This window comes from Malaclemys terrapin, chromosome 13, assembly GCF_027887155.1.
Source record: "Malaclemys terrapin pileata isolate rMalTer1 chromosome 13, rMalTer1.hap1, whole genome shotgun sequence".
Classification (NCBI taxonomy): Eukaryota; Metazoa; Chordata; order Testudines; family Emydidae; genus Malaclemys; species Malaclemys terrapin.
Window position 1 is genome coordinate 39,584,405 of NC_071517.1, and position 27,765 is coordinate 39,612,169.

Consider the following 27,765-nt stretch of genomic DNA (forward strand, 5'->3'; position numbering starts at 1 on the left):
AAGGTCCAGGGCAGAGCCACAAACTTGCCGCTTCTACGCGGAGCTGCATGCCATTCTAGGGGGTGCAGCCACCACTACCCCAACCGTGTGCTATGACTCTCTCACTGGAGAAACACACAGGGAAGACGGTTCGGGGAACGAGGAAGATGAGGATGGAGGTACTGTAGGTAGCTCACAGCAGCAAGGAAGCGGAGAAACCGGTTTCCCCAACAGCCAGGATATGTTTGTTACCCTGGACCTGGAACCAGTAACCCCCGAACTCACCCAAGACCCTCAGGGCACACAGGAGACCTCTGGTGAGTGTAACTTTGTAAATATTTGTAAACATTACACATGGTTTAAAAGCAAGCGTGTTTAATGATTAATTTGCCCTGGCAATCTCGGCCAGTACATCTACAGGAAAAGTCTGTTAACGTGTATGGGGATGGAGCGGAAATCCTCCAGGGACATCTCCAGAAAGCTCTCCCTTATGTACTCCCAAAGCCTTTGCAAAAGGTTTCTGGGTTGGGCTGCCTTATCCCGTCCGCCATGGTAGGACACTTTACCACGCCAGGCCACTAGCACGTAGTCTGGAATCATTGCATAACAAAGCATGGCAGCGTATGGTCCCGGCGTTTGCTGGCATGCAGACAATATCCATTCCTTATCTCTCTTTGTTATCCTCAGGAGAGTGATATCATTTACGGTCACCTGGTTGAAATGGGGTGATTTTATTAAGGGGACATTCAGAGGCGCCCGTTCCTGCTCTTCTGAACAGAAATGTTCCCCGCTGTTAACCACGCGGTGGAGGGGAGGGATGAAGAGATCATCCCAGAGAATCGTGTGTGTGGGGGGGGGTGGTTTACTTGGGTTTGTGCCGCATGTTAACTGGGAAACCGCAGCCCCTCCTTTTACATTGAAAACCCATTTTAAATGGACAACCCAATTCATCCTTGATATGGGAAATGCGCTGCTGTTTGAAACCTTTCCCGCATGTTAAGAAGGTTAAAAAAGCCAAAACACTGTGGCCTACCATGGCTGCCTGCAAGCCGAAATATGCGACCTTGTAATGAAAGAGTGTACCCATTGTTCTCTAAAATGTGTCTTTTTTAACCACCTCTCCCTTCTCCTCCACCAGCTGCAAATGTTTCTCCTTCGCAGAGGCTAGTGAACATTAGAAAGAGAAAACGTAGGACGAGGGACGATATGTTCATGGAGCTGCAGATGTCCTCCCACGCTGATAGAGCACAGCAGAATGCGTGGAGGCAGTCAATGTCGGACATGAGAGAAGCACAATATGAACGAGAGGAGAGGTGGCGGGCTGAAAAGAGCAAGTGGCGGGCTGAAGACGATAGGTGGCGTCAGCTTGCAGAAAGACGGCAAGAGTCAATGCTCCGTCTGCTGCAGCATCAAACTGATATGCTCCAGTGTATGGTTGAGCTGCAGGAAAGGCAGCAGGAGCAGAGACCGCCGCTACAGCCCCTGTTTAACCAACAGCCCTCCTCCCCAAGTTCCATAGCCTCCTCACCAAGACGCCCAAGAACACGGTGGGGGGGGCCTCCGTCCACCCAGTCACTTCACCCCAGATGATCGCCCAAGCATCAGAAGGCTGGCCTTCAATAAGAGTTAAAGTTTTAAAATGCAGTGTGTCCTTTTTCATCCCTCCTCCCCCACCCATCCCAGGCTACCTTGGCAATTATCACCCTACTTCTGTGAGGAACTAATAAAGAATGCATGAATGTGAAAAAACAATGACTTTATTGCCTCTGCAAGCAGTGCTCGAATTGGGGAGGGGAAGGTGGGGTGGGGTGGTTGGTTTACAGGGAAGTAGAGTGAACCGGGTCCGGGGGGTGGGGGTTTGGAGGGTTCATCAAGAAGAAACAAACAGAAGTTTCACACAGTAGCCTGGCCAGTCACAAAACTCGTTTTCAAAGCTTCTCTGATGCGCACCGCGCCCTGCTGTGCTCCTCTAACCGCCCTGGTGTCTGGCTGCGCGTAATCAGCGGCCAGGCGAGTTGCCTCAACCTCCCACCCCGCCATAAAGGTCTCCCCCTTACTCTCACAGATATTGTGGAGCGCACAGCAAGCAGCAATAACAATGGGGATATTCTTTTCGCTGAGGTCTGAGCGAGTCAGTAAGCTGCGCCAGCGCGCTTTTAAACGTCCAAATGCACATTCCACCACCATTCGGCACTTGCTCAGCCTGTAGTTGAACAGGTCCTGACTCCTGTCCAGGCTGCCTGTGTACGGCTTCACGAGCCATGGCATTAAGGGGTAGGCTAGGTCCCCAAGGATCACGATAGGAATTTCGACATCCCCAACGGTTACTTTCTGGTCCGGGAAGAAAGTCCCTTCCTCCAGCTTTCGAAACAGGGCAGAGTTCCTGAATACGCGAGCATCATGTACCTTTCCCGGCCATCCCACGTTGATGTTGGTGAAACGTCCCTTGTGATCCACCAGGGCTTGCAGCAGCATTGAAAATTACCCCTTGCGGTTTAAGTAGTCGGTGGCTTGGTGCTCCGGTGACAAGATAGGGATAAGCTATCGCCACTCGCTTCTCAACTGTGAGGACTGCTCTCATCTTGGTATCCTGGCGTTTCAGGGCAGGGGAAAGCAAGTCACAAAGTTCCATGAAAGTGCCCTTACGCATGCGAAAGTTTCGCAGCCACTGGGAATCATCCCATACCTGCAGCACGATGCGGTCCCACCAGTCTGTGCTTGTTTCCCGGGCCCAGAATCGGAGTTCCATGGCATGAACCTGCCCCAGTGACACCATGATTTCCACATTGCTTGGACCTGTGCCTTGTGAGAGGTCTATGTCCATGTCAATTTCCTCATCACTCTCTTCGCCGTGCTGCAATCGCCTCCTCGGCTGGTCCGGGTTTCGCCTTGGCATGTCCTGGCTCTGCATATGCTCCAGGACAATGCGCGTGGTGTTCATAGTGCTCATAATTGCCGCGGTGATCTGAGCGGGCTCCATGATACCAGTGCTAGCTATGGCACCTGGTCAGAAAAAAGGCGCGAAACTAGTATCTGATGGACCAGGAGAAGGAGGGAGGGCGGGAAGGAGGGAGGGAGGACCGAGTGACGACATGGCGTACAGGTACAGGAACAGGGAATTAAAATCAAGAAAGGTGGCTGTGTATCAGGGAGAAACACAAACAACTGTCACACAGAATGGTGAAACTGAAAACCCTGGGCTTAGCAGGCCGTTGATTTCACAGAGGAAGGGGAAGCAAATGAATACAGAACAAATCTATTTTTTACATCTTAAGCTGGCAGCCGACGGTGCAGCATGAGTGATAGCCTCTGCAGTACGATGACGACGGTTACCAATCGTAATATACCATCGTCTACCAAAAGGCAAGGGGTTGCTGCTGTGTAACAGTGCAGCCCCACGTCTGCCAGCCCCACGTCCGCCAGCACCCAGCATCGCTCTCGGCCTCTTCTGGGTGCTTAGCAGACAATACTGGGCAATTGGCAGAAAATAGTATACTACGACTGGTAGCCATCATCATCGAAACAGTAGCATGTCTGCCCAGGTGGCCATGATTGACAGCCACTCCAGTACGACGACGACAGATACCAGTCATAATATACCATCGCCTACCAAAGGGCAAGGGGCTGGTGCAATGCAGCCCTACGGCTGCCAGCCCCACGGCTATTACTCATGCTACACCGTCTACCGCCAAAAGGCAGTTAGCAGCTGCTGCTGTGTAGCAATGCAGTCCCACGTCTGCCGGCACCCAGAGGACATATGGTGACGGTGAGCTCAGCTGAGGTGAGTGGGCTCCATGCTTGCCGTGGTATGTTGTCTGCACAGGTAACCCAGATAAAAAGGCGCGAATCTATTGTCTGCCGTTGCTGTGACGGGGGGGGGGAGGGGCCTGACGACATGTACCCAGAACCTCCCGCGACACTGTTTTGCATCATCCGGACATTGGGATCTCAACCCAGAATTCCAAGGGGCGGCGGAGACTGCGGGAACTGTGGGATAGCTGTGGGATAGCTACCCATAGTGCAATGCTCCGGTAGTTGACGCTAGCCTCGTACTGTGGAAGCGGTCCGCCGACTAGAGCACTTAGAGCATTTTATGTGGGGACACACACAATCGGCTGTATACAACCGATTTCTATAAAACCGGCTTCTATAAATTCGAACTAATTTCGTAGTGTAGACATACCCTAAGACAATGGGTGTTTATACCAGGGGGTAACTAATCTGCATTAGCTATCCCAGTGTGAAAACATAAAAGAGGAAAAGCACTTTAGTTTCACCAAAAGGTAAACTAGGTGAGGTCAGCACTGCATCCTCCTGCCTGACCAATGCAAAGGAGAAACAGAACAGTTCATTTTAAAAAATGACTTTGGCCGCACAAATCAGTACATTTGTCATAATGAAGAACATCCCTGAAATGTATCAGAACAAAAAACGTAGCACCCATAAAAGGCTGTGAACTTTAAATAGGCCATTAGAAGTATAAACAATGTAGTAGAAAAATCAACACTGATGTATGCAATAAATGAAGTCCCAGAAGAGTAAGATGTGCACTTCTATGTGTGCAGGATGGGGGGTTACTCACACACATAAGGTTTTAAAATCAATTTTCAGTTACAAGTGGTGGTGGGGATATCACATGTTCCCGGAAGTGCAAAATGGCATGGAATGTTACAGGATTGTACAGCCATTCTAGATATATGGATCCTTTGGAAGGGGTAGCTGTAAAAGCACGAAGTTAGTACGCCCCAAAGGTCCAGACACAACAAGGTAATAAAAGAAAAATAAAATTTATTTATGTATTTAAATCAGTCAGCACTGAACTCAAATTACAATAGTGCAATAGAAACAGGAACTGTTACAGTGTTACCCTGAGATGTGATTGTCAAGCTACTAGTAAGTGTTAATATTTCCCATGATTATTTGCTATTAAAAATATGAATTCCATGGCACAATGATGTCCCTCTGCACAATGTTAATGAAGTTTAGGATGAAGAGCTCAGAGTAATATAAATAATATTTTTAAAAGGAACTAATTTAAAGGCATGAGACTGCACAGACTGGATTCCCAGGAGAGTCAAACGCAGGGGACCAGGCACCCTGGCTAAGACACATTTATGAAGCGCTGGGCGGCTTTACACAGACATAGAAACTGTGAACTGGATTCTTTTAAACACTAAAAGTAAGTACCTGTGACAATGATATTTTTTCGTGGGGGGCTGTAAATATTTCCCTGGATCAAGTCTCCTTTAGCAGCTCAGTAGCATCTTATACAGGAGAGGGGCCCTGTCCATGCACTGGGCCTTTAAGGACACGGCCCTGGGAAATGGGAGCTGAGATCCTGGCAAGGGGGCAGGAAAAGCCCCTCTGCCCCACCCCCCTTATTTTTGCAACCACTGCAGCTGGCTCACCCCATCGGGGGGTGTTTTACCCCCCGCACCCCGGCTCCCCCCCCCTCAGCCCCCACATGCCTCTGTCCCAGCCCCAGCACGGCCCGGCCGGGCTCCCCCGCCCCGCACACACCGGGAGCTGGCGGCAGTTTTCCCGGGCCCCGGGCAGGGAATCGCAGCCAGCTCCGCTGGGAGCAGCCCGGGGGTGACGGGGCCGGTGTCTCTTACCTTCCCTGCGAGCGGGGTGAACCGACACACACAGCTCTCGCTCCCAATGCCCTACTTGGGTGTACTGAGCATGCGCACCGAACTGAGCATGCCCAGTACCCTTCGCTGTAGCCACTGCCCTCTCTCTGCCCTTACTTCTGCCTAGGATTTGCTGCCTCCTCTTTGGAGGGGTTTAAAAGGATTAAGGGGGCAAAGCGCAGCGCGGGGCTGTCAGGGTCTGAGCAGGAGACAGTAATTTACTGGCGGGAAGGCTCAAGCTACTGTAGCTAGCAGCAGAAGAGGGGCTGAAGGGGAAAACTCGGGGGTGGGAGCCGGGGTTAAGCAGCGGGGGAGTAGGGTGACCAGATCACTGACAGGAAATATTGGGATACGGGGGGGGGCAAAAAACAATGACAACAAAAAAAGGTAAAAAAAAAAGCCATTTTACAGGTGCCGGGGGAATTAGCAGGCCCCGGCTGTGCCGCAGCCCCGCCCCCCCTCAGGGCCCTGGGCACATGCGGCACGTCCCACCGCCCCACGGGGAAGGAGCCGCTGGAGCTAGAGGCGCGGGGCTCTGTAACCTGGCAGCTGTGGGGGAGAGCGGCTCAGGGCCGCATGAGTGGCCACGTAAAGTTTATTGGCCTGGCTTGATCACAAAACGCAACCCTCCCCTTTTGCAACTGGGAGCGGTTTCTGCCACGCAGCGTAGCAGTTTGGTAAACTGTTTGTTAACTTGCTACCGCCTGTCCATGGGGTTGCGAATCAGGAGGGGATGGGGTATGTGGTCGAAAACAATCCCGATCTACTTCCTGACCGGAGTGGCCGCTTTCATTGCATTCGTGAAAGGGGAGGTAGGGTTTGTGGGTATGGAGCGTGCCCCTGAGCCCAAGTTGAGACCACAGTGGTCCCTTTTCATTTTTTTCCACTGCAGGGATGGGGTATGTGGTCAAAAACAATCCCGATCTGCTTCCTGACCAGAGTGGCCCCTTTCATTGAATTCGTGGTCGAAAACACTCCCGGTCTGCTTCCTCTGGGGGATGGTTGCAAAACGGGAGGAATGGGGTTTGTGGTCGAAAACACTCCCGGTCTGCTTCCTCTGGGGGGATGGTTGCAAAACGGGAGGGACGGGGTTTGTGGTCGAAAACACTCACACTCTGCTTCCTCCTGGCTAATGTGCCAAATTGATCTATTGCATGATTGATGCATGCTGTTTCAGTTTTTTGTGTGTGAATCCGTGAAAAGGGAGGTAAGGTTTGGGGGAACGGAGCATGCCCCTGAGCCCAAGGTGAGACCACAGTGGCCCCTTTTCATTTTTTCCACTGGCTTCTCCTTGCCTAGTTCTAATGACTGGGCTGCTCATGCACCTGTCACTGGTCCAGGGATGGTTGCAAAATGGGAGGGATGGGTTTGTGGTCGAAAACACTCACGGTCTGCTTCCTCTGGGGGATGGTTTCAAAACGGGAGGGATGGGGTTGTGGTGGAAAACACTCCCGGTCTGCTTCCTCTGGGGGATGTTTGCAAAACGGGAGGGATGGGGTTTGTGGTCGAAAACACTTACGGTCTGCTTCCTCTGGGGGATGGTTGCAAAATGGGAGGGATGGGGTTTTGGTCAAGTGGCGGGGGGGGGGTGTCTTGCAGACTGGATACTGTGCCCTGATTCCCCAAGAAGACCGTTATTATCTGTGACTGCAGAGATCTTAACACAGCATTGAGCATAAAATGAGCTTTAACAATATGTTGTGACTACTTACATTAAAGAAATCCAGTCCACCTTGGTTTAGGAGAGAGACCACTGATTGACCAATAAGAATCGGTTGTTGCAGATCCCCATAGTGCAATTTTTTTTTCTTTTCCATTGTCAGTGCAGCTTTTATTTTGGTGAGTTTTGCACACAGATGCAGAAATGTGGACTTGCGCATCCAAAAGTTCTGCAGCCACTGGTTATGAGCCCAAGCCTTCATTGTTTCAGAAGATTTTTTGCCCTTGGGAAGGATGTAAGATGACACCATATAATACACTACACTGAATATTTGTGAATCAGCTTCTACACACAAGTCCAGCACACAGGCCTTGCTGTCTTTTCACTGCAGTCCTTGATCTTGGTGACAAATCTGTAGAGAATTACTGGAACCATAAACTCCCTGAACATTAAATCTCACCAAATGAGGGTCAATCCATCCTCATCATTATATCTACTCATTATACTCCAAACCCGTACATAGCCACTATATGAACTTCATACCCTCATATCTCAATGCCTGTACTTTGACCCATCAACCTTTTACCCCCAATCGGGGATATTGCAGATTATGTATTCCTTATGCCACCTGATTTTAAACCAAACTTTGCATCATCGATAATTCTGTACAGTATTCCCTGATAACCAGAAACTTCTATGCTCAAACTCTGTTCACTTTTTTTTTTAAATCATCTTAATAAAAATTTTAAATCTGTTGAAACTGGTCTAGGTCTAGGCGAGAGAATGTCTCAGGGCCGTCCGGGCGTGGGGGAGGGAAGTGGTGCAATTTGCCCCAGGCCCCGGGGGCCCCACAGGGGCCGCCATGAATATGTCGGAGGCTCCCCCTGCATCCGTCTTCCTCCATCCCCCGGCGTCTCAGTGCGCCGTGTCCGGGAGCGGGCCTGGCGCGCTGCAGCGAAGCAGCTGGTATACATACCATTAAAGCATTTAATGTTTTTAAATAATGTATTTAGTGTATTTTCAAATTATTACAAAGCAATTTAGGGGGACCCTTCCATAAAAAAAGTTGCAATACTCTAGTAACATGTATTTGGAAATGTAAAAAATAACCAGTGAAATACATTCAAAAATTAATTTGTAATAATTTGAAAATACACTAAATCCAACATTTGAAAACATTAAATGCTTTAATGGGATGTAGACATTTGCAGTTACATAATGGGCTCTCGCTGGGTGATGGTGATGGTTGGTGCAAATGGGCTGTCGCTGCCTGGGGGTGGTGCTGCTTGCCCAGGGCTCCGTGGGAGCTGGGCTCTGGGTTGGGGGGCGCCCGGCTCACAGGGGCTGGGCTCAGGGATGTGGGGAGATGGGGTCACGGGGGTGTCCGGCTCAGAGGGGCTGGGCTTGGAGCTGGGGGTCATGGCTGTGGGGGGATGGGGTCAGGGGGTTGTCCGGCCCCTCCCTTACCATGCCGCTTACCCCCTCTACCGGAGCCTCAGCGTGCCACATCCAGGACGCCGGGGGATGGGATGGGGGAAGACGGAAGTGTGGGGAGTCTCCGACATACTCCGGGCCTGGGGCAAATTGCCCCACATGCCCCCCCCCCTCTGGGCGGACCTGCTGAATAGTGGTGACTGGGAATGGGCCGGGGCGGGGAGGAGGGAGTGTAGCAGATGACAATTTGAGGTGAATATTCTCTTGGCCAGATTCTACTGGGTTTATGGTGCTGTGTGCTATGGACTGGAGTGAATAACCAAGAATCTGATTAATAATTATTCTCTAAATTCAGCTTTCTTCTTTCTCTCTCTGTGAATTATCACTAATTCAAAATAGTGGTGTGCAAGTTGACTGGATAATGATAATAGCATAATCTCTTGTTAGAACATTGTAAACCCTACTACCTGATTTTTATATAATACACTCACTATACATAATACAAGAAATCCCTGATGTTAGAACCTGGCTATGCCGCTGCTGTAGAGGGCTCATCACCCAGCAGCTGGGGGCCACCATGTGGGCTCGGCAGGGCTGCTGGCCATGGGGCCAATGGGTGTGGGTGGGATCTCAGGAGTCATGTCCCAGGGATATGCCCCACTCCCCAGCACTGCTCCAGCTCTGAGCTGTCTCCACTGCCTGGGACCTGTGGGGCCCCACCTGCCTCCCCAGGGAAAGAGCCACCTGGGATTGGTGCAGAGGCTGGGCCAGTCTCAGCCAGTCCCAGAGGACGGCTGGGGGACGGGGACAGTGTGGGAGGCTCAGCTGGGTCCTGCCAGGCATGTGGGTCCTGAGGGAGCCTTGCCCGGGTAGGCCCTGCTCCTGCTCCAGCCTGGCTGATTGCACCCCCAAGGGACGGAGTTATCCTGCCCCAGGACAAGCTCTGTCTGCGCTGCCGGCTCAGCCTGGCAGACACAGTCACCTCCCATCAGGGCCGGGTATTGTGGCTGGAGGTTAGGGTGTGGGAGAGTAGGTCTCTAGTGGGTCTGGGGGGGTGCTGTGCAGTGGGGGGTGGGGAGATCTGTGTGTGTTGGGGCACTGGGAAGTGTGCAGGGGTCTGGGTGGGGCACTGTGCAGTTGTGGCAGTGGGGTGGTGGGGGGCACTGGGCAGTGAGGGAATCTGTGGGGGGGCTCTGGGCGGGGAGGGGCAGGGCACTGTGCAGTTGTGGGAGGGCTGTGGAGGGTCTACAGCTAGGGGGCACTGGGCAGTGAGAGGATCTGGGGGGGTTCGGAGTGGTCTGTGGGAGGGCACTGGGCATGGGGGTTTGTGGGGGTCTTTTCACGTATTCACACACAAAAACGTGAAACAGCGCGCCTCAAGTGTCCAATAGATCAATTTGGCACATTAGCCAGGAGGAAGCAGACCATGAGTGTTTTTGACCACAAACCCCATCCCTCCTGATTCGCAACCCCATGTACCAGTGACAGGTGCATGAGCAGACAAGTCATTGGAAATAAGGAAGGCGGAAGCCAGTGGAAAAAATGAAAGGGGCCACTCTGGTATGACCTTGGGCTCAGGGGCATGCTAGCCAGGAGGAAGCAGATCGATGAAAGGGGCCACTCTGGTCTCACCTTGGGCTCAGGGGCATGCTCCGTACCCCCAAAGCTTACCTCCCTTTTCACGGACTCACACACAAATACGTGAAACAGCGCACCTCAATCGTAAAATAGATCAATTTGTCACATTAGCCAGGAGGAAGCAGATCAACCAAAGGGGCCACTCTTGTATCACCTTGCGGTCATGGGCCCGCCCCGAAGGGGAAGAAGCATGATGGGAGCGCAGGGCTGGGCTGGCCAGTGTGCGTCTGGCAGCTTCCGGTTTGTAAACAGTGCCATTGTACTGGGCTGGGTGGAGCAGGGTTGTCCCTGCCGTGCCATGACCCATCTCCCATTGCCCCCAGCCAGCCCATCGCTCTGAGGACTCTGCCCCCCATGTCCCCTTTTCCCCCCTTGGGGACCACAACTATGTTTAGCACCAGGCCCACAAAAAGTTAATCCAGCCCTTTTTGGGGTGCAGGCTCTGGGATGGAGTTGGGGTGCAGGAGGGTTGCAGGCTATGGGTAGTTTGAGTGAGGGGTGCAGGCTCTGACCTGGGGCATGGGATTGGGGTACAGGAGGGGGTGCAGACATGTGGGCTCTGGGAGGGAGTTAGCAACTCAGCACGTTATATAAGAGAAATGAGCTGCAGTGAGTGATTTCATATAGGCATAGAAACTGATAGAAGACACTTTTACATATTCAAAATGTGAGAGGCAGAGTTCGAGGGAGGGAGGGGGAAGGGAGTGCCTGTACAATATTTCACCGCATTCAGTCTCCTGGCTGGATCAGTAACGTAGATGTGCACAGGGCTGCCCAGAGGATTCAGGGGTCCTGGGGCAAAGCAATTTTGGGGGCCCCTTCCATATAAAAAAGTTGCAATACTATAGTAACATGTATTTGGAAATTTAAAAAATAACCAGTGACATACATTCAAAAATTAATTTGTAATAATTTAAAAATACACTAAATACATTATTTAAAAACATTAAATGCTTTAATGGTATGTATACATTTGCAATTACATAATGGGCTGTTGCTGGGTGATGGTGATGGTTAGGAAGGGGTCGGGGAGGGTGCCCCACCCCTTACCATGGCGCTTACCCCCTCTCCTGGAGCCTCAGCGTGCTGCGACCAGGAGCGGCCCCGGAGAGCGTTGGAGCCACCGCGCTGCAGTGCGCCAGGGCCGCTCCCAGACGCGGCACGCTGAGACACCGGGGGAAGACAGAGGCGGGGGCAGCCTCCGACATATTCATGGGGGCCCGTGCGGAAAATTGCCCACTTGGCCCCTCCGTCTGGGCGGCCCTGGCCCTGCAACACTTGTATAAGATAGAGAGGAGCTACGTTGATTCAGCTTTGACAGGCTAGGAATTGGAGGCCTGTGCCTTTAAGACCCCAGCCCCAGGAACCCGCCCCCTGCTCCGAGGCTGACATGCAGCGTCCCTGTGAGAACAACAAAGACAGCCTCTGCCCCCCCACACACCCCTAGATTAGCGAGCACAGTGGGTGGCTCATCCCACGGGGTCACTGTTTCCCCCCCTCCCCCTCCCTAAACGGGGTTTTGTACCCGCACGGGGTCTGGCAGTGTCTCCCTCCCCCCCCCCGCCCCGGCTTAACCCCGGCTCTCACCCCCCACCACCGATTTTTGCCCTTCAACCCCTCTTCTGCCGCTAGCTACAATAGCTTGAACCCCCCAGGCCAGTAAAATTCTGCCCCCTGCTCAGACCCTGACAGCCCCCCCGCTGCGATTTGCCCCCTTAATCCTTTTAAACCCCCGCAAAGAGGAGGCAGCAAATCGTAAGTAGAAGTAAGGGCAGAGAGAGGGCAGTGGCTACAACGAAGGTTACTGGGCATGCTCAGTTCGAGTGAGCATGCTCAGTACACACAAAGTAGCAAAACGGGAGCAAGAGCACTTTGTGCTTGATACACCTTGCCGCCACAGGCCAGGTAAGGAGCCGAGTCCCTCCCTCCCCACTCCCCCTGGCTCCTCAGCTGAGCGGCATTCCTCCTCCCTCCAGGCTTGCAGCTGGAATGCCCGCACAAGCCTGGAGGGAGGGGGGTGGTGGCCTGCTTCCAGTTCCTGGAGCTGGTGAGTAGGGGCACCGGGTGGGCAAGGGGGGCTGGCAAGGGGGCTGCTCCCCCACGAGGGCGATGGGGGGCTCAGCTGAGGCGCCAGGACGAGGGGGGAGGGGTGGACGTTACCCCCCCTACAGGGGCGAGGAGCCGGCCAGGCTCCATCCCAAGCCAATAAACTTTACATCGCCACTCGTGCAGACCCCGAGCCGCTCTCCCCTGCCGGGGTCCAGAGCCCCCCTGCCCGCCTGGTGCCCCTACTCACCAGCTCCAGGAACTGGAAGCCAGCCACCACCCCCTCCCTCCAGGCTTGTACCAGCATCACAGCAACAAGCCTGGGAGGGAGGAGGAATGCCACGTGCTTGGGTAAGAGGCGGGGCCAGGGCGGGGATTTGGGGAGGGAGCCAATGGTGGAAGGAGAGGGCGGAGTCGGGGGTGGGCAGGGGCGAGAGCCCTCCAGGGAGGGCAAAATTGCTTGTCTGTCCAGTGTCCCCACCGCAAAGCGGGCGGGACGCGGGACAAACAAGCAAATATCGGGACAGCCCCGATAAAATCGGGACGTCTGGTCACCCTAGGGGGGAGACGCTGTCAGACCCTGTGCAGGGACAAAACCCCCACTTAGGGAGGGGTAGAGGGGGAAACAGTGACCCCGTGGGATGAGCCACCCACTGTGCTCGCTAATCTAGGGGTGTGGGGGGGGGCAGAGTCTGTTTTCGTTCTGCTCACAGGACGCTGCATGTCAGCCCCAGAGCAGAGGGCGGGTTCCTGGGACTGGGGTGTTAAAGGCACAGGCCTCCAATTCCTAGCCTATCAAAGCTTAATCACCGCAGCTCCTCTCTATCCTATACAAGTGTTGCAGGGCCAGGGCCAGGGCCAAGGCTGCTCGGGGGGGCGGGGGCAAGTGGGGCAATTTTCCACAGGGGCCCCCATGAGTATGTCAGAGGCTGCCCCCGCCTCCGTCTTCAACCAAGCCCCTGTGTCTCAGCACGCCACGTCCGGGAGCGGCCCTGGTGCGCTGCACAGCCGTGGCTGCAACGCTGTCCGAGGCCGCTCCTGGACGCTGAATCCTCTGTGCAGTCCTGCGCAGGGCTACATTACTGCTCCAGCCAGGAGACTGAATGCGGTGAAATATTGTACAGGCACTCCCTTCCCCCTCCCTCCCTCGAACTCTGCCTCTCACATTTTGAATATGTAAAAGTGTCTTCTATCAGTTTCTATGTCTATATGAAATCATTGCAGCTCATTTTTCTTATATAACGTGCTGAGTTGCTAACTCCCTCCCAGAGCCCACATATCCACACCCCCTCCTGTACCCCAATCCCCTGCACCAGGTCAGAGCCTGCACCTCTCACTCAAACTCCCCATAGCCTGCAACCCTTCTGCACCCTAACTCCATCCCAGAGCCTGCACCCCAAAAAGGGCTGGATTAACCTTTTGTGGGCCTGGTGCTAAACATATTTGTGAGTCCCCATGGGGGAAATGGGGACATGGGGTAGGGGGGCAGAGTCCTCAGAGCGACCGGCTGGCCGGGGGCAATGGGAGATGAGATGGGTCATGGCATGGCAGGGACAGCCCCATTCCACCCAGTGCAGTACAATGGCACTGTTTACAAACCGGGAGCTGCCAGACACACACTGGCCAGACCAGCCCTGCGCTCCCATTGTGCTTCTTCCCCTTCAGGGAAGTTCCATGCTGCACCATGCTCCCCGCCCCACCCAGCACCCCTCTGACTCCCTAAGCCCAGTGCCACACCACCCAGAGACTCCCACAAACCCCCATGCCCAGTGCCCTCCCAGAGACCACTCCCCCACCCACTCAGAACCCCCCCACAGATCCTCTCACTGCCCAAAACCCCGTAGCTGGAGACCCCCCACAGCCCTCCCACAACTGCACAGTGCCCTGTACCTCCCTGCCAAGAGCTCACCCCCAGATTCCCTCACTGCCCAGTTCCCCCCACTGCCACAACTGCACAGTGCCCCGCACAGAGCCCCCACACTTCCCAGCATCCGGACACACACAGATGTCCCCAACCCCCACTGCACAGCACCCCCCCCCAGACCCACTAGAGACCTACTCTCTCACACCCTAACCCCCAGCCACAATAGCCGGCCCTGATGGGAGGTGACTGTGTCTGCCAGGCTGATCCGGCAGCTCAGCCAGAGCTGGTCCTGGGGCAGGATAACTCTGGCCCCTTGGGGGTGCAATCAGCCAGGCTGGAGCAGGAGCAGAGCCTACCCGGGCCAGGCTCCCTCAGGACCCACATGCCAGGCAGGACCCAGCTGAACCTCCCCGCCACCCCCCGCCGTCCGCTATGACTGGCTGAGACTGGCCCAGCCTCTGCACCAGTCCAGGTGGCTCTTTCCCTTGGGAGGTAGGTGGGGCCCCACAGGTCCCAGGCAGTGGAGACAGCTCAGAGCTGGAGCAGTGCTGGGGAGTGGGGCAGATCCCCGGGACATGACTCCCGAGATCCCACCCACACCCGTTGGCCGCCTTGGCCAGCAGCCCTGCCGAGCCCACATGGTGGCCCCCAGCTGCTGGGTGATGAGCCCTCTACAGCAGCAGCATAGCCAGGTTCTAACATCAGGGATTTCTTGTATTATGTATAGTAAGTGTTTAATATAAAAATCAGGTAGTAGGGTTTACAATGTTCTAACAAGAGATTATGCTATTACCATTATCCAGTCAACTTGCACACTACTATTTTGAATTAGTGATCATTCAGAGAGAGAGAAAGAAAAAAGCTGAATTTAGAGAATAATTATTAACCAGATTCTTGGTTATTCACCAGCCACTTTGCTCCAGTCCATAGCACAAAGCACCATAAACCCAGTAGGATCTGGCCAAGAGAATATTCACCTCAAATTGGTATCTGCTACACTTCCCCCCGCCACTCCCAGTCACCACTATTCAGCAGGGCCGCCGGGGGGGGTGGGGGAATTTGCCCCAGGCCCTGGGGGCCCCACAGGCCTCATGTATGTCGGAGGCTCCCCCCGCCTCCGTCTTCCCCCATCCCATCCCCCGGCGTCCTGGATGCGGCGCGCTGAGGGTCTGGGATACGGGGTAAGAAACATGGTAAGGGAGGGGCCGGGCACCTCCCCGACCCCATCCCAACCATCACCATCATCCAGCAACAGCCCATTATATAATTGCAAATGTATACATACCATTAAAGCATGTAATGTTTTTAAATAATGTATTTAGTATTTTTTCAAATTATTACAAATTAATTTTTGAATGTATTTCACTGGTTATTTTTTACATTTCCAAATACATGTTACTGTAGTATTGCAACTTTTATTTATGGAAGGGGCCCCCTAAATTGCTTTGCCCCAAGCCTCCTGAATCCTCTGGCCGGCCCTGCTATTCAGGATATAGCTAAGTGAAAAGGTGGCATGTCTGAAGCATTTAGCAGGCCATTGAAAACTAGTATAGAGTTATGTAGCTAGCCCTGAGAACATTCCTTAATTCTGAGCACTAGGTCTGCAGCTAGTCAGCAGTGAGACGCAGGAGACATAACTTGAACCTTAAAGCACCTTTACCCCTCTTTCCTTCACAGACTGCACTAAGCACAGTTTAGATAGGGTTACCATATTTCAGCAAGCAAAAAAGAGGACGGGAGGAGCCCCGTCCTAGCCCCGCCCCTGCCCCTCCCACTTCCCGCCCCCCCAGAACCCCCAACCCTCCCCCAGTTCCTTGTCCCCTGACTGCCCTCTCCTGGGACCCCTGCCCCTAACTGCCCCCCAGGACTCCACCCCCTATCTAAGCCTCCCTGCCTCTTGTCCCCTGACTGCCCCAACCCTTATCCACACCCCCACCCCCAGACAGACCCCTGGGACTCCCACGCCCCATCCAACCACTCCCCACCCCCTGACAGCCCCCCCCCAGAACTCCCAACCCATCTAAACCCCTCTGCTCCCTGTCCCCTGACTGCTCTGATCCCTCTCCCCACTCCTGCCCCCTTAAAATACGTTAAAATGTATTGCTGGCACATGAAACCTTAAATTAGAGTGAATAAATGAAGACTCGGCACACCACTTCTGAAAGGTTGCCGGCCCCTGCTGTATCTGATCCACAGTATCTGTCACACTTCTGGGTCTCATGGAAATGAGTACACTTTGTGTACAAAAGAGTGCCTTAAGTATTTCTCTCTTAAAAAAAAAAATGTCTTTAACATTCTATCGTAAATTTTTCTACAAAACCAGTGATGTCCATGAGAGGTCTGCACATAGCTCAATGCCAGTATATAGTAGCCTCCAACTTTTGTACAGCTTTCCAGTGTTTTATAGTGAGACATTCCAGGGCCGCCCAGAGGATTCAGGGGGCCTGGGGCAGGCCAGGTCTGAGATGATGCACATACATTGCTTAAGCAGGTACAGTTTCAGCTGCATGGCCCTCAATTTGTGAATCCCTGAAGAGGATTTAGAAATTGAACATTTGTTACGGATCTAACCCTCCCCCAGAGAGAACAGGCATCAGCTCTGCCCAATGACCAGGGGGGATGAGTCTCTCGCAGGTCAGGCAGGTTTCAAACCCTGAAGGTTTAGAGTCTGTTTGTCGTGAAGCATCTTGTCCCGCCTCTATCGGGGGGTAGGGTGGGGGGGGGGTTGTATTGTTTTTTGAACATCCAAATTAAAGAAATTAAAGGAATAAAGAGGGTGAAAAGAGATTTTTTTCCCCAGCAAACTAGTTGAGAATAGGCCTTTGAAGATCAGAGAAAGCAGTGTGTCAGACATTCTCCAGGTTTTGTCTCACTATCATGGTTGATAAGAGGGAACTGCAAGGGGAGAAATAAATTTCACCCACTGTACCCGTTATGCCCTCACGCGGGAGCCTAAGGAGATATAGGGTGCATGTGCACCCCCAGACAATGCTGTTCAAAAAAAACAAACCTCACTCATAAGGCACATATGAACCTACTGTGGGATTCATACAGACACATACCCGAAGAAGAAACTGAAGTTCCTTTTTAACTTTAGTCATTATACTTTTTATAGATTGTGTCAGAAATAAAGGAAGTGTCCCTCACTACACATCAAAATATACGTGCAATATGATTTAACTGAACTATGCCTTGCCATGACCAGACATGCCAAACTCTATCACCCAGAATAGTGGCACTCAACCTTTCCAGACTACTGTATCCCTTTCAGGAGTCTGATTTGTCTTGCATACCCCCAAGTTTTACCTCACTTAAAGACTACTTGCTTACAAAATTAGACATAAAATTACAAAAATGTCACAACACACTATTATTGAGAAATTGCTTACTTTCTCATTTTACCATATAATTCTAAAGTAAATCAATTGGAATATAAATATTGTACTTATTTTTCAGTGTATAGCATATAAATAAGTATAAGCAAGTCACTATCTGTATGAAATTTTAGTTTGTACTTACTTTGCTACTGCTTTCTGTAGCCTGTTTTAGAACTAGGCAAATATAGGGTTACCATACATCCGGATTTTCCCGGACATGTCCGGCTTTTGGGGGCTCAAATCCCCGTCCGGGGGGAAATCCCCAAAAGCCGGGCATGTCCGGGAAAATCGGGAGGGCTGGGTGGTGCTCGGCCGGGGCCGGCGGTGCGGGGCCGGGGGCATGGTGCCGGGCCGGGGTCCGGGCTGGGAGCCGGGTCGGCCGGGCCGACGGGGAGCCGGGTCGGCCGGGCCGGCGGGGAGCCGGGTCGGCCGGGCCGGCGGGGAGCCGGGCCGGCGGGGAGCCGGGTCGGCCGGGCCGGCGGGGAGCCGGGCCGGCGGGGAGCCGGGTCGGCCGGGCCCGCGGGGGGCCGGGCCGGCGGGGAGCCGGGTCGGCCGGGCCCGCGGGGGGCCGGGCCGGCGGGGAGCCGGGCCGGCCGGGCCCGCGGGGAGCCGGGCCCGCGGGGAGCCGGGTCGGCCGGGCCCGCGGGGAGCCGGGCCGGCGGGGAGCCGGGTCGGCCGGGCCCGCGGGGGGCCGGGCCGGCGGGGAGCCGGGTCGGCCGGGCCCGCGGGGGGCCGGGCCGGCGGGGAGCCGGGCCGGCCGGGCCGGCGGGGAGCCGGGCCCGCGGGGAGCCGGGCCGGCCGGGCCCGCGGGGAGCCGGGCCCGCGGGGAGCCGGGCCGGCCGGGCCCGCGGGGAGCCGGGCCGGCGGGGAGCCGGGCCGGCGGGGAGCCGGGTCGGCCGGGCCGGCGGGGAGCCGGGCCGGCAGGGAGCCGGGTCGGCCGGGCCCGCGGGGAGCCGGGTCGACCGGGCCCGCAGGGAGCCGGGCCGCCGGGGAGCCGGGGTCCGGCAGTGCTGGGCGGGCCGGGGGTGGTGGGCCGGGGCCGGCACCCCAGGGCCCGAGCCGACCCAGGCTGGAGCCGCCGGGGGGGCTAGCCTGGGCTGCGCCTCCTCCCCCCCACACCCTCCTTACCTGCTTCAGGCTTCCCGCGAATCAAATGTTCGCGGGAAGCAGGGGAGGGGGCGGAGACTTTGGGGAGGGGGCGGGGTTGGGGAGGGGGTATGGGCGGGGCTGGGGGCGGGGGCGGGGGCCGTGGAGTGTCCTCCATTTGGAGGTACAGAATATGGTAACCCTAGGCAAATATCTAGATGATTTAATGTACCCCCTGGAAGACCTCTGCATACCCCCAGTGGTATGTGCACTCCTGGTTGAGAGCCAGTGCCCTAACACACCACAAATATTGTATGTCTTTCTACCACTATATGAAGAGACCATGATAATATGGCAAATTTTAGCACCACCCAAAGTTGAAAGCTCGCAGAAGAATAAACTTTCCTGCCAAAAGAATCAAGTCTCTTGGTGTCTTTGTCCTTGGGGGTGGGTGCAGGCTGGCCATGCCATTCCCGATGGTTGACTGACTCCACCACCAGGGAGTTAGGTGCCGGGTTGGAGTACAGGTAGTCATGTCCCTTAGCCGGAACAAAGTACTTTTTTTCTGCTTTCTTGGAGATGGGCACCAAGGAAGCTGGGGTCTGCCACAGGGCAGTCGATATGTTGGCCACACCCTGGTGAAGGGGTAAGGCCACACGGCCTGGTGTCAAGGAAGACAGAACATTGAAAAGGGTGTCCAATGGCTCCTCCATCTCCTCAGCCTGGAGTTGGAGATTCGAGGCTACCCTTTTGAGGAGCTCCTGGTGAACTTTAAAGACCTCTTGTACAATGGACGGAGGTGCTGCTATGGTCTCCTCCGGTGCCGGCGAGGGGGCTGTCCGGCTACCAGGGCGTCAGGAGGTGCCGCTGGTTTGACTCCCAAGACCGAGTCTGGGCCCGGTGCTGCCGGTTCAGTGCCTGTCGACTTCTGACTCTGTCGGGGGGGGACACCGAATGGGTCTGGGACGCCCCGGTTACCGAGCGGGGTCTCGCCTGGGCAGGCAATTGCGGCCACGGTGCCCATTGACACCATTAGCCCTGCCACGGTGCCCCTTGCCACTGACTGGCTTGTGTGCCGAGCGGTGCAGGCTGCTCTTGGGGCCTGGAGCTGCTCGGGGACTGGTGGCTGGGTGCCGTGCCGAGGTCGCCGTTGACCGCACGGTGTCATAGGAGCGACAGGAGCATCTACGGTCGTGCTGGTGCCGACCTCGAGATCTGGACCTCGATGACGATGGGGAGTGGTACTCGACCGAAGTGCTGCTCTCATAGTCGTCCCAACGATCGTAGCTTCGACGCTTCGGTGCCGGTAACGTCCGAGGAGAGCTCCATCTATGGTGTCTAGCGGAGCGGGCACTCGAGCCCGAGCGTCCATAATGATAGCATTAGAATCTACTCCTGTAACTCCTATCCAAAGAGGAGCATCGACGCCGCTTGTCTCGGTGCCTGTGCTCCCAATGGGGAGTGGAGAACCTTCGAGGCTCCCGCGCAGGTGAATCAGCCAGTCTGATCGGAGTGGAGGACTGATGCGAGCTATGTGAGGACCTCGGCGAACAGGGCGCACAGTCCTTGGAGTGCGGGCTGTCTCTTGCTGGGGAGGGCTGGTGTGCTCTCAATGGCCACTTCCCTCAGGGCCGGGGGCCCATCTCGGGTGGCGCATCCGGCACCGGGAGGGAAAGGATGTCATGTGCGGCCTGTGGAGCCTCCGGCATCGACGGCATTCTCACCGTGGGAGAGGCATGCGTGGACGTGACCAGACTACTCCACTTGGTGGGATCAGATGTCTGGGTCCCGGGGGGGATCATGGGCTGCCCAACTCAAGTCCGGCCTCAACCCTGTCCTTTTGTCGGCGCTGCTGAGTCTTCCCTTGCTTCGTAGCAGGTGAGCGGTGCCCACTGGTGCAAGGTGCCTCGCTCCGCACCGAGGATGAGGCACCTGGTGCTGAGTCCGATCGGCATGCCAGTGCCGGGGCCAACACAGATTCCATCAGCAGGGCCCGGAACCGGATATCTCTCTCAGATTTCGTTCGAGGCTTGAACGACCGACAGATCTTAGAGAGATCGGTTACGTGAGTCTCTCCCAAGCAGCGAAGACACTGAGTGTGCGGGTCGCTTCTTGGCATAGAACTGCGACAGGAGTCACACGACTTGAAGCCTGGGGCATGGGGTATGCCTCGCACCAGGCAACAAACTAAAGAAGTTATCCAATTAAAGGGAAGATGAGTACTGGAAGGGCTACAGCCAGGCTGGAGCACAAAGTTCCGACTACCTTCACTGGTGGCAAGAAGGAACTGAGGGTGGGGGAAGTGCGCAGCTCCCCTTTTAGTGTGCTATAGAGGCGCCACTCCAGGGGTCACAGCGGTGCTCCCCCACTACGGGTACTGCTAAGGTGTAAGCAGAGTCAGGATGAGCTCTACCCTGACATCTGGTGGTGAATTATGGCAAGTGTGGAAAAGAACTTCAGGGGCTGATCTTGTTTGCATAGGCACAGCCACTTGCCTGGCATGAAACAACAGCAGCTCAAAGTGGTTACTTTGGCTGGTGTGGGATCCCCAGTTTTCTCTGTTATTGGGGCAGGAAGAATAAAGTTTTGTTACCCTGATTCTGTGAATCAAGGCCAGTGGAACTGTTGTATGACAGAGGGACTGAGTGAGTCCTTCACCATTACCTAAGTAGCACTTGCTTGACAAGGGGCATGGGTTACAACCCTCCCCCCCCCCCCCCAGTGAATGGAGAGAGGATGGGGATAGGCATTTCTACCTGGTGGTATGGGTGCCCTCTGAGGGCTTGACACACCAATTGCACTTCCTCCTCTCTCCACTGTTGAATGTCAGAGCTAACTTTGATTCCATTAGGAGTCTAGTTACACACTGCTGAGCTGAATTCACTTTGGGTCAATGGTGCACTAGCACTGGGGCTCCCCAATTTATTAAGAACTGAGATCACTGAGTGCTGTGTTAACTAGTGGGGGAGCCTGAAGCTATATTGCTGAGCAGTTTGTGGGGATGACTGGAGGAGCAGTGGGCGGCGCAGGGCTGGTTGGAGCGGCCCAAGGAACGGCGAGTGGAGCTGTTTGCGGGGACGGCAAGAGTGGCTCACAGGTCGGTGAGCGGAGCAGCTTCTAGAGCGGAGCAGTTTGTGGGACGGCAGGAAGTGGACTGGCTCGTGGTGAAGGCTGTGGTGGAACCCCACGGACAGACAGACGGCCGGCCTCGGATCACGTAAGGTGCCCCTTAACACCCTGCATGCCCCCCCCCTTTTGCTCTGGGGCTACACTGACCAGGAGGTGGTTGCTGGACCCAAGCGACTTTGGGGGTGTTGGACTTTGGGGACTCTGGGTGATTTTTGGGTTGCTGGATTCAAGAACCCAAAGGGAAAGGACACAGCCCAATTTGCTGGGGTGGGTTTTTTGCTCATGGTTTGTGTTATGAATCCTGTTTGTGGTGTTTTTCCAATTTAATGCTGATGTCGTTTACCTCATGTTATTAAACATTTTCTGTCACACTCAGACTCCGTGCTTGCGAGAGGGGAAGTATTGCCTCTTAGAGGCACCCAGGGGGTGCTTTGTAATTGTCCCAGGTCACTGGGTGGGGGCTCAAGCCGGTTTTGCATTGTGTTATTGAAACGGAACCCCTAGATACAGAACCCGGCCCTTGTTGCTGCCAACTTAGATGGGCAGAAGGGTACACGGAGTTGCATGCGATGCTAGGGGGTGCAGCCACCACTACCCCAACCGTGTGCTTTGACTCCGTCAATGGAGAAACAAGCAACAGGGAAGCGGGTTCGAGGTAGGAGGAAAATGATGATGAAGGCAATGAAGAGAGCTCACAGCAAGTAAGCAGAGAAACCGGTTTCCCCAACAGCCAGGATATGTTTATCATCCTGGACCTGGAACCAGTAACCCCCGAACTCACCCAGACTCTGAGGGCACACAAGGGACCTCTGGTGAGTGTACCTTTGTAAATATTACACAGGGTTTAAAAGCAAGCGTGTTTAATGATTAATTATTAATTTGCCCTGGCAATCACGGCCAGTACAGCTACTGGAAAAGTCTGTTAACGTGTATGGGGATGGAGCGGAAATCCTCCAGGGACATCTCCAGAAAGCTCTCCTTCATGTACTCCCAAAGCCTTTGCAAAAGGTTTCTGGGGAGGGTTGCCTTATGCCGTCCGCCATGGTAGGACACTTTACCACGCCAGGCCAGTAGCACGTAGTCTGGAATCATTGCATAACAAAGCATGGCAGCGTATGGTCCCGGTGTTTGCTAGCATGCAGACAACATCCATTCCTTATTTCACTTTGTTATCCTCAGGAGAGTGATGTCATTCACGGTCACCTGTTTGAAATGGGGTGATTTTATTAAGGGACATTCAGAGGTGCCCATTCCTGCTCGGCTGAATAGAAATGTTCCCCCCTGTTAGCCACACGGTTTGGGGAAGGGGTGAAGTGATCAGCCCAGAGAATTGGGTGTGTGTGTGTGTGGGGGGGAGTTGGGTTTGTGCTGCATGTTAACCCGGAAACCCCAGCCCCTCCTTTTACACTGCAAACTCATTTTAAATGGACAACCCGATGGGTCCTTGGTATGGGAAATGAGGGCGCTGCTGTTTGAAACCATTCCCACATGTTAAGAAGGTTAAAAAAGCCAAAAGACTGTGGCTTACCATGGCTGCCTGCAAGCCGAATTCTGTTGCCTGGCACTGCGTGAGTGATCTCTCACACGAAACCGGCAGGCCCTCAATATAAGAGGAAAAATGCAACCTTGTAACGAAAGCACATGTGCTCTGTAATGTGAACAGCAAAATTTAACGTGAAAGAGTGTACCCATTGTTCTCTAAAATGTCTTTTTTAACCTCTCTTCTCCTCCACCAGCTGCAAATGTTTCTCCTTCACAGAGGCTAGTGAAGATTAGAAGGAGAAAACAGCGGACTCGGGATGATATGTTCACGGAGCTCCAGATGTCCTCCCACGCTGAAAGAGCACAGCAGAATGCGTGGAGGCAGTCAATGTCAGAGTGCAAAAAAGCACAGTATGAACGAGAGGAGAGGTGGCGGGCTGAATTGCGGGCTGAACAGAGTAAGTGGTGGGCTGAAGATGATAGGTGGTGTCAGCTTGCAGACAGAAGGCAAGAGTCAATGCTCCGGCTGCTGGAGCATCAAACTGATATGCTCCAGCGTATGGTTGAGCTGCTGGAAAGGTAGCAGGAGCAGAGACCTGCTACAGCCCCTCTGAAACCAACAGCCCTCCTCCCCAAGTCCCATTGCCTCCTCACCCAGACGCCCAAGAACACGGTGGGGAGGCCTTCGGCCACCCAGTCACTCCACCCCAGATGATTTCCCGAGCATCAGAAGGCTGGCCTTCAATAAGTGTTAAAGTTTTAAAGTTTTGAACTGCAGTGTGTCCTTTTCCTTCCCTCCTCCCCCACCCATCCCGGGCTACCTTGGCAATTATCCCCCTAGTTGTGTGAGGAATTAATAAAGAATGCACGAATGAGAAGTAACAATGACTTTATTGCCTCTGCAAGCTGTGCTTGAAGGGGTGAGGGGAGGGTGGGGTGGTTGGTTTACAGGGAAGTAGAGTGAACCGGGGGCGGGGCGGAGGGTTCATCAAGGAGAAACAAACAGAAGTTTCACACCGTAGCCTGGCCAGTCACAAAAATGGTTTTCAAAGCTTCCTGATGCGCACCGCACCCTGCTGTACTCTTCTAACCGCCCTGGTGTCTGGCTGCGCGTAATCAGCGGCCAGGCGATTTGCCTCAACCACCCATCCTGCCAAATGTCTCCCCCTTACTCTCACAGATATTTTGGAGTGCACAGCAAGCGGCAATAACAATGGGGATATTGGTTTTGCTGTGGTCTATCTGAGTCAGTAAGCTGCACCAGCGTGCTTTTAAACATCCAAATGCACATTCCACCACCATTCGGCACTTGCTCAGCCTATAGTTGAACAGGTCCTGACTACTGTCCAGGCTGCCGGTGAACGGCTTCATGAGCCATGGCATTAAGGGTTAGGCTGGGTCCCCAAGGATAACGATAGGCATTTCAACATCCCCAATGGTTATTTTCTGGTCCGGGAAGAAAGTCCCTTCCTCCAGCTTTCGAAACAGACCAGAGTGCCTGAAGATGCGAGCATCATGTACCTTTCCCGGCCATCCCACATTGATGTTGGTGAAACATCTCTTGTGATTCACCAGGGCTTGCAGCAGCATTGAAAAATACCCCTTGCGGTTTATGTACTCGGTGGCTTGGTGCTCCGGTGACAAGATAGGGATATGGGTTCCGTCTATCGCCCCACCACAGTTTGGGAATCCCATTGCAGCAAAGCCATCTGCTATGATCTGCATGTTTCCCAAAGTCATTACCCTTGATATCACCAGGTCTTTCATTGCCCTGGCAACTTGGATCACAGCAGCCCCCACAATAGATTTGCCCACTCCAAATTGATTCCCGACTGACCGGTAGCTGTCTTGCATTGCAAGCTTCCACAGGGCTATCGCCACTTACTTCTCAACTGTGAGGGCTGCTCTCATCCTGGTGTTCTGGTGCTTCAGGGCAGGGGAAAGCAAGTCACAAAGTTCCATGAAAGTGCCCTTACGCATGCGAAAGTTTCGCAGCCACTGGGAATTGTCCCACACCTGCAACACGATGCGGTCCCACCAGTCTGTGCTTGTTTCCTGGGCCCAGAATCGGCGTTCCACACCATGAACCTGCCCCAGTAACACCATGATTTGCACATTGCTATGGCCCGTACTTTGTGAGAGGTCTAAGTCCATGTCAATTTCCTCATCACTCTCGTTGCCGCGCTGCAATCGCCTCCTCGGCTGGTCCTGGTTTTGCTTTGGCATGTCCTGGCTCTGCATATACTCCAGGACAATGCGCGTGGTGTTCATAGTGCTCATAACTGCCGCGGTGATCTGAGCGGGCTCCATGATCCCAGTGCTATGGCGTCTGGTCTGAAAAAAAGCATTAAACTGATGGAGGGAGGGAGGGGCGAGTGACAACATGGCGTACAGGTACAGGGAATTAAAATCAACAAAGGTGGCTGTGCATCAAGGAGAAACACAAACAACTGTCACACAGAATGCCCCCCCCCCCAAAGATTGAACTCAAAACCCTGGGTTTAGCAAGCCGTTGATTTCACGGAGGGAGGGAGAAGCAAATGAATACAGAACAAATCTGGTCCATCTATTTTTTACATCTTAAGCTGGCAGCAGATGGTGCAGCATGACTGATAGCCATCGGCATCTTCTGGGTGCTTGGCAGAAAATGATGTACTATGATTGCTAGCTATCATCGTCAAGAATCAGATGCCCAGAGTGGAAAGTTTGGTGCAGTATTTCTTAGAGGAATCTGCTGAAGAACTTTCCCAAGTGCCTCTGATTGAACTCACTGAGGAGTACGACGATGACGGATACCAATCGTAATACACCATCCACTGCCAAAAGGCAATTAGCTGCTGCATAGCAATGCAGCCCCACGTCTGCCAGCCCCACGTCAGCCAGCACCCAGATCGCTGATGATGGCTATCAGTCATACTGCATCGTCTGCTACCAAAAGTTAGCTGCTGCTGTGTAGCAAGGCAGTACAACGTCTGCTGGCACCCAGAGGACATATGGTGACGGTAAGCTGAGCGGGTTCCATGCATGGCGTGGTAAGTCGTCTGCACAGGTAACCCAGGTAAAAAGGCGCAAATCGATTGTCTGCCGTTGCTCTGATGGCAGGGGAGGGGCCTAACGACATGTACCCAGAACCCCCCGCGACACTGTTTTTACATCATCAGGCATTGGGATCTCAACCCATAATTCCAATGGGCGGCGGAGGCTGCGGGAACTGTGGGATAGCTACCCACAGTGCAACGCTCCGGAAGTCGACGCTAGCCTTGGTACTGTGGATGCGGTCCGCCGACTTAATGCACTTAGAGCATTTTATGTGGGGACACACACAATCGACTGTATAAAACCGATATCTATAAAACCGGCTTCTATAAATTCAACCTAATTTCGTAGTGTAGACATATTCTCAGTCATTGTCTTACACAAATTACTAAGATCCATTGTACTTTTAATTATAATTTTGATTGTTCAGCCGCAGTCACCACCCAATCAGCATCTTCACTGACATGAGCGGTAAATATCTAAGGGACACAGCCCTGAGCACCTGTCCATTTGCCTTTCTCACCACAGCTGGATTTCCATTTCTGGTCCCAGGTGTCTGCTCCTCCAGACTCTCCCAGGCCCCCTGTATTTGTCACTAGATCTCCTCCTGCAGCCAGACTGGACAAGTCACCTGAGAGCCTTGGAGACAGGAGATCTCTGGTTAGCCCATCCCCTGTACAGCGCAGGAGCCCCAACGCCAGTTCCCCTCACACCCGCTGCCATCTGCAGAGAGCCAGGAATCCCGGAGAGCTGGGGAAACTGTGCAGGGAAACAGAAGCAGTAGCCACCAAGCTAAGAACAGGTGTGACAGCTGCTCACTTGGCCAGCACTGAACCAGGGACCCCTAGAGCTCTCTGTTTATCCCACACCCTGTGCAGTGCAGGACCCCTAGTGAGAGATCACACAGGCTGCCCTTGGCCGTTGGGTCCCAGACGTCACCGGGTGGGGAGGAGCTTGGTCTCCGTACACCACTGAGTCTCTGGTCTCTGCTGGGACTGACAAAAAGGGAGAAAATGGGTGCATGCCTTGCTGGGTGTGGTTGTGTTACAGGATTACTTGCCCCACTAAGGCCCAGGCTGAGATCCCAGCACATTCCACAAGCCCCTGAGCTGCCATCAGATGGACTTTCAGCCTCTGTCCATGTGGTGGAGGGGTAGGAATTGGGTTATTGCCCTGGGGGAGATTTACCTGCCCACAGACAATTTTAACAGTTCTAAAGCTTTAACTTTTTGAATCTCAGTGTCCAGTGTCATGAATTAGTTATTGTCTGACCAAATTATTTGTCTGATCCCCCCCTAATTTCCCACAGCTGTGAACATTTAAATTGGTAACAATTGGAATGAAATGCTGAAACCCAGATTGTTGTGCAACTGTGAAAGTTTAAATCAATAAATATAAAAA

The 27,765-nt window shown here is 53.9% G+C and overlaps 1 protein-coding gene across 3 annotated transcripts in view; it reads right to left on the minus strand.

Annotated features, from left to right (window-relative positions):
* The window catches only part of LOC128847453 (zinc finger protein 420-like), a 43,383-nt gene that overhangs the window by 15,086 nt on the left and 532 nt on the right, over positions 1–27,765 (minus strand). For 2 of the 3 annotated variants that reach the window (XM_054046867.1, XM_054046865.1), the window contains exon 1: positions 5,595–5,710. The exons of the other annotated variant lie outside the window; for it this stretch is intronic. The gene's annotated coding sequence lies outside the window, so the exon portion shown is untranslated. Of the gene's footprint in view, positions 1–5,594; positions 5,711–27,765 lie in introns of those variants that run through there. 3 annotated transcript variants of the gene reach the window in all.